The sequence below is a fragment of the Macaca fascicularis genome, chromosome 9 (genome assembly GCF_037993035.2).
Source record: "Macaca fascicularis isolate 582-1 chromosome 9, T2T-MFA8v1.1".
NCBI classification, from domain to species: domain Eukaryota; kingdom Metazoa; phylum Chordata; class Mammalia; order Primates; family Cercopithecidae; genus Macaca; species Macaca fascicularis.
The window spans coordinates 134,869,198-134,885,114 of NC_088383.1; the positions used below are offsets into that span (position 1 = coordinate 134,869,198).

General features: G+C 42.2%; 1 protein-coding gene across 8 annotated transcripts in view; it reads left to right on the forward strand.

Annotated features, from left to right (window-relative positions):
* The window catches only part of FANK1 (fibronectin type III and ankyrin repeat domains 1), a 122,041-nt gene that overhangs the window by 7,474 nt on the left and 98,650 nt on the right, over window positions 1-15,917 (forward strand). The window lies entirely within an intron of this gene.

Genomic DNA, 15,917 nt, shown 5'->3' on the forward strand with positions numbered 1-15,917 from the left:
GCACTGAGCCCAGATGGCGCCATTGCTCTCCTGCCTGGGTAACAGAGTTAATGAGACTCTGTCACAAAACAAAACAAACCTCTCTTGGACATCACAATCTCTTAGAAACTTTGTATGTATATTTACCCTCCACCACCCCAAATCAGAGTTAATTTCTTCCTCCTCGGTACTGTGTCTGCATTGTATTAATACTTTTGTCAGTCCAACATGTAGTCAATATATATTTATATGTTCCACTCTCCCTTGAGAAGTTTTCTTGAGACAGGGATAAAATCTTCTTTCTAGACTCTAGTGAATCCTTTTATTCATGTTGGTGTGAGTAAATGAAGGAATGGGACGATCAGACACAGACTTTCAGTTTTTAAAATGACCTTACAGGCCTAGTCAGCCTGAGAGAAATGAAACAAGTTAATTAGCTTATTCAGCTACTTGGGAAGCTGAGGCGGGAGGACTGCTTGAGCCTAGGAGTTTGGATCCAGCCTGGGCAACATGTTGAGACCCCATCTCTAATTTTTTTTTAAGTTTTTATTTTTTTAATTTAAATTAACATATTCAGGCTAGTGCCCGTTCTTTAGTTCTCTGCTGAAGTAATTCACCCTAAATTGAAACTAGCATTGCTAGTTTAGTGTATTACTCGTCTCTAGGCATTCTCTCTCTCTCTCTCTCTCTGTATATATATATGTGTGTATATATATGTGTATATATGTGTATATATATATACGTATATATATATATGTGTGTGTTTTTTTTCTTTTTTGGAGACAGTTTCATTCTTGTCGCCCAGGCTGGAGTGCAATGGCGCAATCTAGGGTCACTGCAACCTCCGCCTCCTGGGTTCGAGTGATTCTTCTGCCTCAGCCTCCCGAGTAGCTTGCACCACAGAATGTGTGTGACCACACCTGGCTAATGTTTTATTTTTTTGAGCTGGAGTCTCACTTTGTTCCCCAGGCTAGTCTTGCCACTAGCCTAGTTTTTCTCTGTATTATTAGACAGGGCCTCAGTGTCCTTGACCTGCAAGAAGTTAACATTGAGTGTAGTATTAGGAAAACCTATCTTCCACTCATGAAAAGTCAGTCATTTTTTTAAAAAAAGATTCCAGAATTACAAGCAGAAACAAATTAAAAGGTTGTACCTACTGTTTGAAAAACACAGCTTACCAAAACCAAACATAATAAGTTTGTATACCTCTATATTTATTAAATAAATAGAATCCGGCTGGGCATGGTGGCTCACATCTGTAATCCCAACACTTTGGGAGGCCAAGGCGAGTGGATCACGAGGCCAGGAGTTCAAGACCAGTCTGGCCAAGATGGTGAAATCCCGTCTCTACTAAAAAAATACAAAAAATTAGCCGGGTGCGGTGGCAGGCACCTGTAATCCCAGCTACTCGGGAAGCTGAGACAGGAGAATTGCTTGAACCTGGGGGACGTAGGTTGCAGTGAGCCAAGATGGCGTCACTGCACTCCAGCCTAGGCGACAGAGTGAGACTCCCTCTCTAGAAAAATAAAAAGAAAAATAAAAAATTAAATAAATAAAAATAATTTAAAAAATAGAATCCATAATTTAAAACTTTCTCACAAAAACAATCCCCAGTTCCTGATGGCATCACTGGTGAATTCTTAAATGAAAGGGAAAACATAACACCAACATTACAGGTTTTTTTTTTTTTTTTTAATCTTAGGGACAGGGTCTCACTGTGTTGCCCACATGCTGGAGAGCAGTGGCTATTCACAGTCACACTCCAGTGATCCTTCCACCTCAGCCTCTTGAGTAGCTGGGACTACAGGCTGCAAACTTTTAAGAGAACGAAAATAAAGGGAATTCCTGAGCTCAAGCAATTCTCCTACCTTGGCCTCCCAAAGTGCTGGGATTATAGGCATGAACCACTGCGCCCAGCTTTTTTTTTGGGAGGGGGGGATGGAGTCTCGCTCTGTCGCCCAGGCTGGAGTGCAGTGGCGCGATCTCGGCTCACTGCAAGCTCCGCCTCCCGGGTTCACGCCGTTCTCCTGCCTCAGCCTCCCGAGTAGCTGGCACTACAGGCACCTGCCACCTCGCCCGGCTAGGTTTTTGTGTTTTTTTTAGTAGAGACGGGGTTTCACCATGTTGGCCAGGATGGTCTCGATCTCCTGACCTTGTTATCCGCCTGCCTCAGCCTCCCAAAGTGCTGGGATTACAGGCATGAGCCACTGCGCCCAGCTTAATGTGCTGTTTTTAAAAATGACTTTTGGGTTTGTGTTCATGTGACTGATGAGCCTGTAGTTTTACTGTAATTTTTTAGACTACTTTTGGTATCAAGTTTATCGTAATCTCAAAAAATGAGCATGGCTCTGTTCCCTTTATTTCTGTTCTCTTAAAAGTTTCTGTAGCCTGTAGTCCCAGCTACTCAGGGGGCTGAGGTGGGAGGATCACTGGAATGTGACTGTCAATAACCACTGCACTCCATCCAGCCTGGGCAACGTACTGAGACTCTGTCCCTCAAATTAAAGAAGAAATTGTGTAGTGTTGGTGTTACTTTTCCGTTTCATTGAAGAATTCACCAGTGAAGCCATCAGGAACTTTGTTTTTTTTTTTTTTTTTGAGACAGAGTCTCGCTCTGTCACCCAGGCTGGAGTGCAGTGGCCGGATCTCAGCTCACTGCAAGCTCCGCCTCCCGGGTTTACGCCATTCTCCTGCCTCAGCCTCCCAAGTAGCTGGGACTACAGGCGCCCGCCACCTCGCCCGGCTAGTTTTTTTTTTTTTTTTTTTTTTTTTATAGTAGAGACGGGGTTTCACCGTGTTAGCCAGGATGGTCTCGATCTCCTGACCTCGTGATCCGCCCATCTCGGCCTCCCAAAGTGCTGGGATTACAGGCTTGAGCCACCGCGCCCGGCCCCAGGAACTTTGTTTTTGTGGGAAAGTTTTAAATTACAGATTCTACTTATTAATAGACATAGGAGTTTACATTCTGTTTGGCTTTGGTAAGTTGTGTTTTCAAACAGCAGGTGTACAACCTTTCAATTTGTTTCTGCCTCTAATAATTCTGGAATCTTTAAAAAATGACTTTTCATGATGAGTAGAACATAGGTTTTACTAATGCTATGATCAGTATTAATTCCTTGCAGATCAAGGACAGTGAGGCCCTGTCTAATAATCCAGAGGCAGAACTTGGATTTGGGAGCTAACTCCCGCCTCTTGCACTCTCTGTGACAAGTCTAGTTTCTATATCAAGTGTATCTTAATCTCAAACAATGAGCTTGGCTCTGTTGCCTCTATTTTCTCTTAAAAGTTTCTGCAGCCTGTAGTCCCAGCTACTCAGGAGGCTGAGGTGGGAGGATCCCTTGAGGCCAGGAGTTCAAGGCTGTTTAGTGAAACAATCAGGAATGAGCATTCCCAAGAGAATTAATACAAAAGTAAAATCACCTAGAGCTTTGGGGCAGCTTAAAAAGCCCAGAAAGAAGTGCCAAATGAAAAAATAATCAAATTCAGTGGAAAAACTCACTTGAGGGTATCATGGTCAGCTGGGTTTTCATCCCTTTGATGCAATTCAAATCCTGTGTATCCCACAAAGACTTGCTCCTTTCTGTGGTTCACAATCAACAGAATAGCAGCAACCAACACGAGCCTGAGGGCTGGCTAGTCTTTAATATTCTGCCCCATTCGAAGAAATGAGTCATTCCCTCATTCGTAAAGATCTCCCAGGTCCATTACAAAAAAAGGAGCAAACAGGCGCAGTGGCTCATGGCCTATAATCCCAGCTCTTTGAGAGGCCAAGGCAGACAGATCACCTGAGGTCAGGAGTTTGAGACCAGCTTGGCCAACATGGTGAAACCCTATCTCTATCAAAACTGCAAAAATCAGCTGGGCTTAGTGGTGTGTGCCTATAATCCCAGCTACTAGGGAGGCTGAGGCAGGAGAATTGCTTGAACCTGGGAAGTGGAGGTTGCAGTGAGCCGGGAACACCCTACTGCACTCCAGCCTGGGGGACAGAGCAAGACTCTGGGGAAAAAAACAAACAAAAAAAAAGCATTCTGACCTCCAGGAAGTGTTTTACTGGTGTTGGTTTCTATTTGGCATTAAACACTTCCCCAGGCCAGTGCACTAGCAGTTAGCTCCTTACTGAATATTATCTGTAGCAAACAGTAGCTGACTCCTAGCTCTCTTCAGTGAACTTGAATTTAAATTTATAGAATTCTCATGACTTCTATTTCATCTTGAAACCTAGAGATTTCTTCCTTTTCCTACTGATTTACCTTTCAATTATATGTAGACTGAACCAGTCCCAGCTGTGTTTAATTGGTCTCTATTCAAACATTGTAGTTTCGTTTCTTGATTACATCTTCAATTATTTTAGTTATTTCTGAGATTCTTCCCTGCAGTTTCTCCAGTTATCTAGAGAAGAGTGTGGCAAGGTACAAAGAATGCATGAATAACATTATGAAGGCTGTGAGACTTCAAATAAATGAGTAGCCTCTCTGAGCCTCAGTTTTCTCCCTGTAAACCAGAAATAATTTTTACTGAACCAAGGTTGTGCTAAGGATTAGTGAAATGTGTGTAAAGCCTTTAGCATTTAATAGTGGTAAGTGATGCTTATAAAGTGTTTTTATCGTGGTAAAATATACAAAGCATTAAACTTACCAGCCTTTTAATCTGAATTATCTTATTGTGATAGGCTTGTTTATTAAAAAAACCAACTCTTTTTAGTATCTGTAGGATGTACAGTAATAACTCTTAACTCCTTATATTTTAACTTGTACCTAATTAGTTAGGCACAACTCTTACTAATTAGTTATCTATTGCTGCATAAGAAATTACCTGAAACTTAATGTCTTCAAACAACAACAAATATTGATTATCTGTGATAGGCAGACTTCTAAGATGTTTCCCATGATCTCTATGTCCTGGTGTTATACTCTGTATAATCTCTTCCTTTTTAATGTGGATGGGATCACTTCTCAACCTTTTGGATGAAATTGAGTGAGTATGAGTAGGATCTGTGACTTGTTTCTAACCGACAGAATATTGCAAATGTGATGGGTTGTTACTCCTGGGATGTGTATATGTGTGTGCGTGTGCACACACACGCACATATGGAGAGATAGAAGAAGGAGAGGGAAGAAGAGAGGAGGAGGAGGAGGAGAGAGACATGCATTAGGATATGAGATAGACATATTGCTAGCATGCACCCAAGATTCTCCTTGCTGATTTGAGGAAGTGTGTGACCATATTGAGGAAGCCCAACAGCAGGTGGTGTCTAGGACCTGAGGGTGGCCTCCAGCCAATAACCAATAAAAATCATACCGACATAAGGAAATGAATTTTGTCAACAACCTGAATGAACTTGAACCTAGCTCAGCTGACGCCTTGCCTGCAACCTTGTGAGACCCTACGCTGTGAACCCAGTTAAGTTGTGGCCAGATTCCTGACCCACAGAAAATACGAGAGGATAAATATGTTTTTTCTCACATTTTCTTTTCTTTTTTTTTTTTTTTTTGAGACAGAGTTTCACTCTTGTTGCCCAGGCTGGAGTGCAATGGTATGATCTTGGCTCACCACAGCCTCAGCCTCCCAGGTTCAAGCGATTCCCCTGCCTCAGCCTCCCGGGTAGCTGGGATTACAGGCATGCGCCACCACACCCAGTTAATTTTGTATTTTTAGTAGAGACAAGGTTTCTGCATGTTGGTAAGGCTGGTCTCGAACTCCTGACCTCAGGTGATCTGTCCTCGGCCTCCTGAAGGGCTGGGAATTACAGGTGTGAGCCACTGTGCCTGGCCTTTTCTCATATGTTTATAGCAGCACAATTTGCAACTGAAAAAGTATGGAATCAGTCCATATGCCCATCAGTCAATGAATGGATAAAGAAAATGTGGTATATATGTACCATGGAATACTACTCAGCCATAAAAAGGAACAAAATAATGGCATTTGCAGCAATCTGGATGGAATTGGAGACTTGTTCTACATGAAGTAACTCAGGAATGGAAAACCAAACATTATATGTTCTCACTCATAGGCGGGAGCAAAGCTATGAGGATGCACAGGCATAAGAATGATACAATTGACTCTGGGAACCCAGGGGAAAGGGTGGGAAGGGGATGAGGGAGAAAACACTACACATTGGGTACAGTGTACCCTGTTTGGGTGATGGGTGCACCAAAATCTCAGAAATCACCACTAAAGAACTTATTCATGGAACCAAACACCATCTGTTCCCCAAAAACCTATTGAAATAAAAAATAAATTTTAAAAAAAGGAAGTAAAAAAAAAACCCACTTAAAAAAGAATAACCGTGTATTTTCTTAAATGAAATCCTGGCTCACAGAAACTGTATAAGAGAAAATATACTAGACAGTGTGTGTATATTTCCTGAGATGTTCTATTTGTTATGCAACAATACCAAACTAATATATAGCTTCTGTGGGTCCTGATTTGAGAAATGCTTTAGCTGGGTAGTTCTGTCTTGGTTAATATGTTGATTAGGCCTGCAGTCATCTGAAGGTTTGACTGAGGCTACGGCGTCCAGTTTCAAGATGGCTTACTCAGCATGGCTAGCAAATCAGTGCTGTCTGTTAGTAGGAGACCTCTGTAATGTGATGCATTAACCTCTGTAGGGTTGCTTGAATGTCCTTGCAATATGGTAGCTGCTTTCACCCAGGGTGAGCAAGGTGGAAGCTGCTGTGTATTTTATAATGTAGCCTAGGAAATTTGAACTATCTTTTTGATAACACAGGTCAGCTGTATTTAATATGAGAGAGAACTGCACAAGGCATGGATAGCGGAGGTGAAAACCACTGGGAGCCATCTTGGAGGCTGGCTGCCACAGAGATTAGCAATTGGAATATGGTTGTCAAAGAAACTGTTTTGGCTTCTTATATTTTCTCTATGATGTTTTTGGTTTTTTTTTTTTCCTTTAATTTAGGCTTTTATCCTTATTATTTCCATCATTTTAATTTCACTGGGCTTAATTTGCTGGGATTTTTGAGATGGATGCTTAGATCATTGGGGTTTTTTCTTTTTTTTTTTTTGAGACAGGGTCACACTCTGTCACTCAGGCCATAGTGCAGTGGTGAATCATAGCTCATAGCAGCCCTAAATTACTGAGCTCAAGTGATCCAATCCTCCCTCCTCAGCCTTCCAAGTAGCTGGGACTACAGGTGTGCGTCACCACGCCCAATTAATTTTTTTTTTTTTTTTTTTCTGTAACAGGTTTCACTATGTCACCCAGGCTGGTATTGAAGTTCTGGCCTCAAGCAAACCTCCTGCCTTGGCCTTCCAAAGTGTTGGGATTATACATATGAGCCCCCACACCTAGCATATCATTGTTTTTCAGTACTTTTTTGGTTTTGTTTTCCAATGCATGCATTTACGATTATAGATTTCCCCCAATCCCAGATTTAGTCACATCCCACAAGTTTTCTGCTTTTGTAAAATTGTATTGAAGTATAATATACCTGAGAGAAAGTGTGCCATCTTAAACGTACAGGTGGATGAATTATCACAACGTAAACCTCTGTAACTAGCACCAAGATAAAAAAAGCTACTCCTAGTTATTTAAACCTAGGTTTGATAACATTTCCAATTACTTTAAAGTTCATGTCTGATAATTCTAATACCTGAAGAACTTGTGGGTTTCTCTTTTTTTGTTTTTTTGCTCATAGTTTTCAGTCACTTGATCATATATCCTAACATTCCTGGTAACATATATATGTGTACATACACATACTTTTTATTTTTAAAAATTGTACAGCTCTAGCATAAAGAGTCCTACAATGGTTACTTATCTCCCATCTATAACTTTTTTACACTTTGTTTTCTTTTTACTCTTTCTAGACTTTATTATTTTACTTTTTGGATAAGTAATATAGTTACAAGTTTCAGAGATAAAAAATTATGAAAGAGTGTTAGTGAAAAGTCTCATTCTTGCAATGCCACCACCCTCTTCCTGTCCTACAGGTAACCACCATGATTAGTTTCTGGTATATCATTCCAGAAATAGTTTAAACATTATATATACGAGCAAATTATGTATACTGCATTCCTGTCTCTGTTCTGTACTTTGCTTTTTTCACCTAACATTATATTTTGGTGAGTTTTCTGTTGAGTACATAATAAATTTTCTTGTATTTTAAATAACTGTATTCTGTTGTATGAATTTATTGTAATTTATTGAATCAGTCCACTGCTAATGGACATCCAGTTTGTTTCCAGTCGTTTGCTATTGTGATAGGCTGAATAAAAGATGTCCACGGGCCGGGCACGGTGGCTCACGCCTGTAATCTCACCACTTTGGGAGGCTGAGGCGGGCGGATCATGAGGTTAGGAGACTGAGACCATCCTGGCTAACACGTTGAAACCCTGTTTCCACTAAAATCACAAAAAATTAGCCAGGCGTGGTGGCATGCACCTGTAGTCCCAGCTACTTGGGAGGCTGAGGCAGGAGAATTGCTTGAACCCAGGAGGCAGAGGTTGCAGTAAGCTGAGATTGCGCCACTGCACTCCAGCCTGGGCGACAGAGCGAGACTCCGTCTTTCAAAAAAAAAAAAAAGATGTCCACATTCAAATTCCTGAATCTAGGAATATATTACTTTACGTAGCCAAACGGGCCTTGGGAGTAAGGATTGTGAGATAGGCAGAGGAGCGTGTATCATCCAGGTGGGCACAATGGAATCAATCACAAGCGTCCTTATAAGTGGGAAGCAGAAGCGTCAGAATCAGAGAGGCGATGTGAAGATGGAAGTGGTGGTTGCAGTAACACAGGATCAAGAGCCAAGGCATGTGTGGAAAACCGTCAGCAGTAGGAAGAGGCATGGAAATGGACTCTCCCCTGGAGCCTCCAGAAAACCAGCCTTTGACTGTAGCTCCGCAAGATGCATTTCGGACTTCTGACCTCCGGGCTCGTAATAAGATAAGTTTGTGTTGTTTTAAGCTGCTACATTTGTGGTAACTGATGATAGCAGCGATAGGAAACTAGAAGAGCTGTTTTTACAATTATAAGCAAAGCTGCAAGAAACAATGCTTATCTGACATTTTGCACTTGGGCAGGTATATCTGCAGAATAAATGTCTAGATGTTGACTAGGTAGCTAGTTTTGATAATTGTTAAATCACTGTCCTCTAGACAGGTTATACCAGTGTATACTTCTAGTAGCAATGTGGGTGAATACCTCTTTCCCATAGCCTCCTCAACTCTGTGTGTTACCCGACTTTTCGAATTTTTACTGTTCTACTAGTAAACCCTAATTTCTTTGAATAACCTGCTAATTATTGAGTCTTCCTCATCTGCACAACATGGTTAGAAGCTCCTTCTGAGTTACGCCTGGGTCCTTATTTCTATTTGTTTCTTTTTTTTTTTTTTTTTTTTTTTTTGAGATAGAGTCGCACTCTGTCGCCCAGGCTGGAATGCAGTGGCGTATCTCAGCTCACTGCAAGCTCTGCCTCCCAGTAGCTGGAACTGCAGGTGCCTGCCAGCAGGCCCGGCTAATATTTTCTATTTTTCTTTCTTTTTTTTTTTTTTTTTTTAAGTAGAGACGGGGTTTCACCGTGTTAGCCAGGGTGGGCTCCATCTCCTGACCTCGTGCTCTGCCTACCTCGGCCTCCCAACGTGCTGGGATTACAGGCGTGAGGCACCACACCTGGCCCTTATTTCTTTTTCTACGCTGCATACCATTGTATCCTTCCTGTTACCTTACACAGGGCGGGCTCTCTGCACAGAAGATGATGATACACTCAGCAGCGTCTGTGCGTGATGGAGGGAAAGAAATGCAATGTAGAATCCATTCTATCCATCTATCAAATTCCATTTAGGAAAACAAAATGTTCGAACTAAAATATCCTAATCACCATAATTGACTAGTGAAGACTGAAGAAGTGGTTGCCTAGCAATGCCCTGATCATTTTTGATGTTGGCTGGTTGACATAAGGCGGGATCAACAAACACACAGCACATGTGTGGCCCTGGCAGCTGATTCAGATCCTTCCCACTAAGGTCAACATTACGCGGGTTCCTGGAGGCAGCCACTCCTCATTGATTATTTGCACATGAGATAAACCTGTTTGTTTTACCATATTGAAGGACTAACAGAAGTGCAAACTAACTGAAGTGCTTTTCCAGTGAAGAGTGAAACAAATAGGAAAGAACGAAAAGAACATATATCTGCCCCCTCCTCCTCTTCCCTTAGCTTGGGGATCATCATTACCTCCATTTCTTCGTTTTGTTTTTTTGTTGTTGGCACTGCCGCTGTGTGTGTGTGTGTGTGTGTGTTTTAGATATTAAAACTTGAGGGAAACAGCTGTCACCTCTTAAAAATGTCAGCAACTTCAATTCATTGCTTTTTAAATATCCTGGTTAATAACTTACACCCTTGGTTAAAATGTTCAATCATCTACTTAATATATAGTGCTTAGCTTTGTTTCTATTTTTTTTTTTTTTTTGAGACAGGGTCTTGCTCACTGTATTGTCCAGGCTGGAGTGCAGTGGCCCAATCTTGGCTCACTGCAACCTCCACCTCCCAGGTTCAAGCAATTATACCTCAGCCTCCCGGGTAGCTGGGATTATAGGCGCCCACCACCATGCCCAGCTAATTGCTGTGTTTTTAGTGGAGATGGGCTTTCACCATGTTGGCCAGGCAGGTCTCAAACTCCTGACCTCAAGTGATCTGCCCGTCTCGACCTCCCAAAGTGTTAGGATTATAGGCGTAACCCATTGCGTCCAGCCTACTGCTTAGCTTTAACGTGAATCAGTGTTAGCATACACATTCAGAATTCTTTAAACTTCAAAGAAACCACAAAACTTAATTATGTATCGTGGAAATACAAATCGGAACAAAAATCTATTGACTGAGCCCACATAACATAATTTTTGTTTCGTGAAAACAAAAGTATGCAAATGGATGAGGACTTTTAAGGGAATCTTGTGGCTTCTCAGTCCTTGCTGTTCTGAATTGGTGATTATCGACAGAAACGCCCAACAGGTGATTCTAAAGATACTGGTAATTCTCCATCCTTATCTGATTGCACCTAGATTTTGCTTGTTGCTCATTCTGCATGACACCTGAACTCATTCTGCCTGACACCTAAACTCTGCGTGACACCTAAACCCTTTAGTAGTCTGCCAAAAGGAGGAAGGAGGGCGTGGAGGAGAGGAAGGAGAAACAGCTGTCGTGAGGCCTGGGGCTCCGTGAGCTTCATTCACTAATCAGGTGCCGGTTGGTAACTTGATTACAGATAACTTCAGTGTGAGTCAGGCTCGTTTGCCACAGCTGTTTCTCTTAAAAGTTCTCTGATAAGTCATTGCCACCACTACTTCCAAATAACATATGTTAACTTTGAGTTAATTTTAGATAAACCTACTTTAATTTACAAAATTGTGGCACCAACAACATGGTTAGGCGAGGCAGCATGGATGGGTATTGGAATCTGTCAATCCTGGGTTGCTGTGTACCAGCTCTGGGACTGGGGACAAGTTGTTGTAGCCCTGAGCCTCCTGCTTCACCTATATCAGGGGAGGGTGAGACCTACCTTGCAGGGGTCTTGTGAAGATGAAATGCAGTACTGTGTGAATGGTGCCTACCGTCGTGCCTGGCCTGTCAAGACCAGGCAGTTTACACAAAAACACTTGATATTGACTATGAAACAAGATCTGGAAGAGAACAAATATAAATACAGATGTATCAGCTAAATGAAGGACTGTCTAATAAAAACCACAGAGAGGATGTTTGTGAGTGGAGGGGGATGGATCTCCTCCACCCAGCAGTGAATATCGTGGGAATCTCTCTACCTGTATCCACCTCTCATAATTCTTTACCTAAGAGCCATTAGAACTCTTCCAAACTTCCTAAAGACTCATTACACTATGAAACCCTGCCCGCCTCCCAGACAACTTCCTATGGACATTAGACTTTTTAAACATAGGATATGTTAAGTGATGGTCTTCATTCCTCGATGTCACATTCTAAATTTGTATTTTTCTTCATTTTCCAAAGCTCCAGCTCAGCATCTTTGTATGCCTTATAGATACATATATTTTAAAAAGTCTCGGTCTTATGTGTCGATTTCTACACCCCAGCCTCAGGTAGTGTAAGCTTCATGAGGACAGGAACCAGCCCTGCCTGCTCACACTGTGTCACCAGCGTGTTCGCAGGGCGGAACATGACAGGTGCTCAGGTATTGGTTGAATAGGTAAATGGAGACAGGAAAATGTAGGCTGGACTGATAACTTGCGGGTAGACACACCCCAGTGATTTGGGAAAAGGAAGATTGGTCCAAGGCAGTGTTTCTTAACGTATTTTCATTATCAAAGAGGAAAAACTAAAGGAATAAAATTTTTGTTAGATGATGATGAACTTTGAAAGGTCACCAAGGACCCTTTTAATATCAAATCTTTCTCATCCCCCTAACTCCAGAACACTAGTTTTTGCTCACATATTGGCTCAGTGGAAAATGTGTGGTCTGAAGCTATAGTATCCTAGTTTGTGAGCTTATTTTCACTGCCTGAAGGTTTGAGTTACTGTAGAAGGGGGGGGAGGGGTGGTGGAGATCAGAACTGAGGTCTCTGAACTCCGGGGTTGACAGGTGCCGAGGGGATGAGGTAGAACTGCCGGCAGGCAGCCCACATCTGATCCGAGAGAGCTCGGCAGGCAGAAAGCACTTGGCAAAGCCCAGGGAATGGTCAGGAGAGACTGGTAGACCCAGCACTCCTATTCCTTGAGGCAGGTCAGTGATGTGTATTAACCGCGGGTAGCTCTGATTTTAATGTGTCAGTGACAGGGGTCTTGCTGCGACTGCACTCCTGAGGTGGGCCCCAGTGTTCTGCATTTCCGACAAAAACACTCCAGGGGACCGCCAGGCTGCTGTTTCCACAGACCACACTTTGAGAAGCATGGTGTTATCTCACCTGTACATATTATATTTGTTAAAGGGTAACTTTTCATAAACAGGAAAAACTATCACTCATAGATACAAATGTTAACTATTAATGAAGTAAGCAGTGAGATGTTACAACCAGTTCAAAAGAGAACCCAAATGATAAACACATCTATTACTCAGAATATTGAAATAAACTTGAAATTGATACATAAGTGGCTTTGCCACGTGGAGAAGGATTGGCCTTCCAAGGCAGGTTGATTTGCATGTTTATAAACAAGAATCATTTACATTATCAGTTCCTTTCAACTTTATATACCGTAAAACAGGTGAAAGGCTAGACTAGAAAACCTTAAAGGGGCTTGGTGCGATGGCTCATGCCTGTTATCCCAGCACTTTGGGAGGTCGAAGTAGACAGATGACTTGAGCCCAGGAGTCCGAGACCAGCCTAAGCAACGTAGACCCTGTCTCTACAAAAAAGGTTATAAAAATTAGCTGGGCATAATGGCATGAGCCTGGAGTCCCAGCTACTCGGGAGGCTGAGGTGGGAGAATCCCTTGAGCCAGGGAAGTGGAGGTTGCTGTGAGCCAAGATCATGCCCTTGCATTCCAGTCTGGGTGACAGAGGGAGATCCTATCTCAGCGAAAGTCTGAAGGAGTGTGATCTAAACAATACGTAGTGTTTCCGCTGAAGCACAGATGTTTTCCCTGTGATTCGTAGTGACTGGCATTTTCAAATTGTAGATTGCTGTCTATATTAACTTGACAGTTTGTAATAACTGCTTGAAATGAGCAGTTTGTCTCTTTCTTCAGTTAATTGTCATATTTAGCTCCTCTGTGTAATACGAGAAAGTAATGAGTTTTTTTTTTTTTTTTAGACGGAGTCTTGCTCTGTTACCAGGCTAGAGTACAGTAGTGTTTAATGTCAAATAGAAACCAACACTAGTAAAATACTTCCTGGAGGTAAGAATGCTTTTCCCCCAATCCCCCGGGATCTTGCTGTGTCCCACAGGCTGGAGTGCAGTGGCATGATCTTGGCTCACTGCAACCTCTGCCTCCCGGGTTCAAGCGATTCTCCTGCCTCAACCTCCCAAGTAGCTGGGACTACAGGTGCATGCCACCACACCCAGCTAATTTTTGTATTTTTAGTAGATAGGGGGTTTCACCATGTTGGCCAGGATAGTCTCAATCTCTTGACCTCATGATCTGCCCGCCTCGGCCTCCTAAAGTGCTGGGATTACAGGCATGAGCCACCACACCCAGACATGAGAGCTCTTAAGTAGAATTTCCATCTATAAAAAGTAGGTACTGTCAGTATTCCCCTCACATAGGTTTATGAAGAAGGCATTTTAAAAAGGGAACCCCTGTCATCGATCAGGGACCCTGTCTGCCTTCTCTGTGGGCCTAGGATAAATTCTTTTGATTGTTTGTCTATTTGGTATAAAAAATCTGTAGTTAAAATATACCATTTGCATTATCCATAATAGCCAAAAAGTGGAAGCAAGCCAAGTGTCTACAGATGAGTAAACAAAATATGGTGTATATATACTATATGCAGTAGAATACTATTCAGCCTTAAAAAGAAGGGAAATTCTGACACATGCTACACCATGGATGGACCTGGAAGACATTATGCCATGTGAAATAAGCCAGTCACCAGAGAACAAGTATTTTATGTGATCAGCTTCTTGATAATCTCCAAAATAGCCACCTTGACATAGTGAATGTTTGAAGGAATCTCAGAAATGGCAGGAAGGACAGTCTAGCCTTCCCACCCTCCTCTCTGACGCAGGTCACAAGGCCCTCGGGTGAGAGGTGCCCTCCCTGTCCCTGGAGGAAGGAGCATCCTTCTCTCGGAAGACAATGCAGAGAGGAATCTGAATGAGAGGTCCTGCTGTTCCTCCCAGTTTCCTACACTTAGCTCCTACCTCTTCTTGTCCTCTTGCATTTTCTGCTTCTCTCCACTTTTCATCAAACTTAAAAATTCTGGGAGGCCCTTCTTTTGGGCTGAGCTCCTGCACTAGCCCTCGATCACACCAAACCAAAATGGAGTTACTTATGCTAAATGCTGTGTCATCAAACTGAAACTTTAAGGAAGCAGATCCCCAAACAGACCAGTTTTTCCTGAAAACATGAGATTCCAGTCTACTAGAATCAGCAGAAGGAAGTCCCCTCTGCTTTAACCATTACAAAAGAAATAACCAAAGTAACTTGATGTTAACCAATCAGGTTTTTCTATTCTGTTACCTTGTTCCCACCTTATAAAACCTGTGGTTCTGTTATTGCCCAGTGGGAGCTCTCATTCTCTTTTGTAGAGTGGAAGGCACCCAGATTCATGAATAATGAATAAAAGCCAATTAAATCTTTAAATTTGTTGTAGTCTTCTGATAATATGCAACCTAATTTGTTGTAATTTAGTCTTTTGACAAACCTAATATACAAAGACATACGTTTAACTGTTTCTTCAGGTCTTTATTTCCTTACAAAGGCTCCTAGTTACATCAAGTTACTTCCAGAAAAAAAGTCAATTTTTCCTGTGTCATGTAAAACTTATATTAAGTAAATGTGGATGCTTTTCTCTTGTTAATCTGTCTTTTGGTACAAGAGCCCCAGCCAAGAAATTAAGAAGGGTGGAGGAAAAATATTTTTCTTCCTTTACATATGATTCCAGTAAAATTCATAGAAACAAAGTAGAATGGTGGTCAGGCTCAGTGGCTCATTCCTGTAATCCCAACATCTTGGAAGGTTAAGGAGGGAGGATCACTTCAGCCCAAGAGTTCAAGACCAGGCTAGACAACATAGTGAGACCTCATCTCTGCTTAAAAAAAAAAGTGTCAGGTGTGGTGACGCATACCTGTAGTTCCAACTACTGGGGAGGCTGAGGCGGGTTGGATCACTCAAATCTAGGAGTTCAAGCTTTCAGTGGGCTATGATCATGCCACTGTACTCCAGCCTGGTGGATAGAGTAAGACCCTGTCAGAAAAAAAAGTAGTTTGGTGGTTGCCAGAGGCTGGGGTAGAGAGGAATGAGGACTTACTACTTACTGGGTACAGAGTTTTACTTGGGGATGATGAAAATGTTC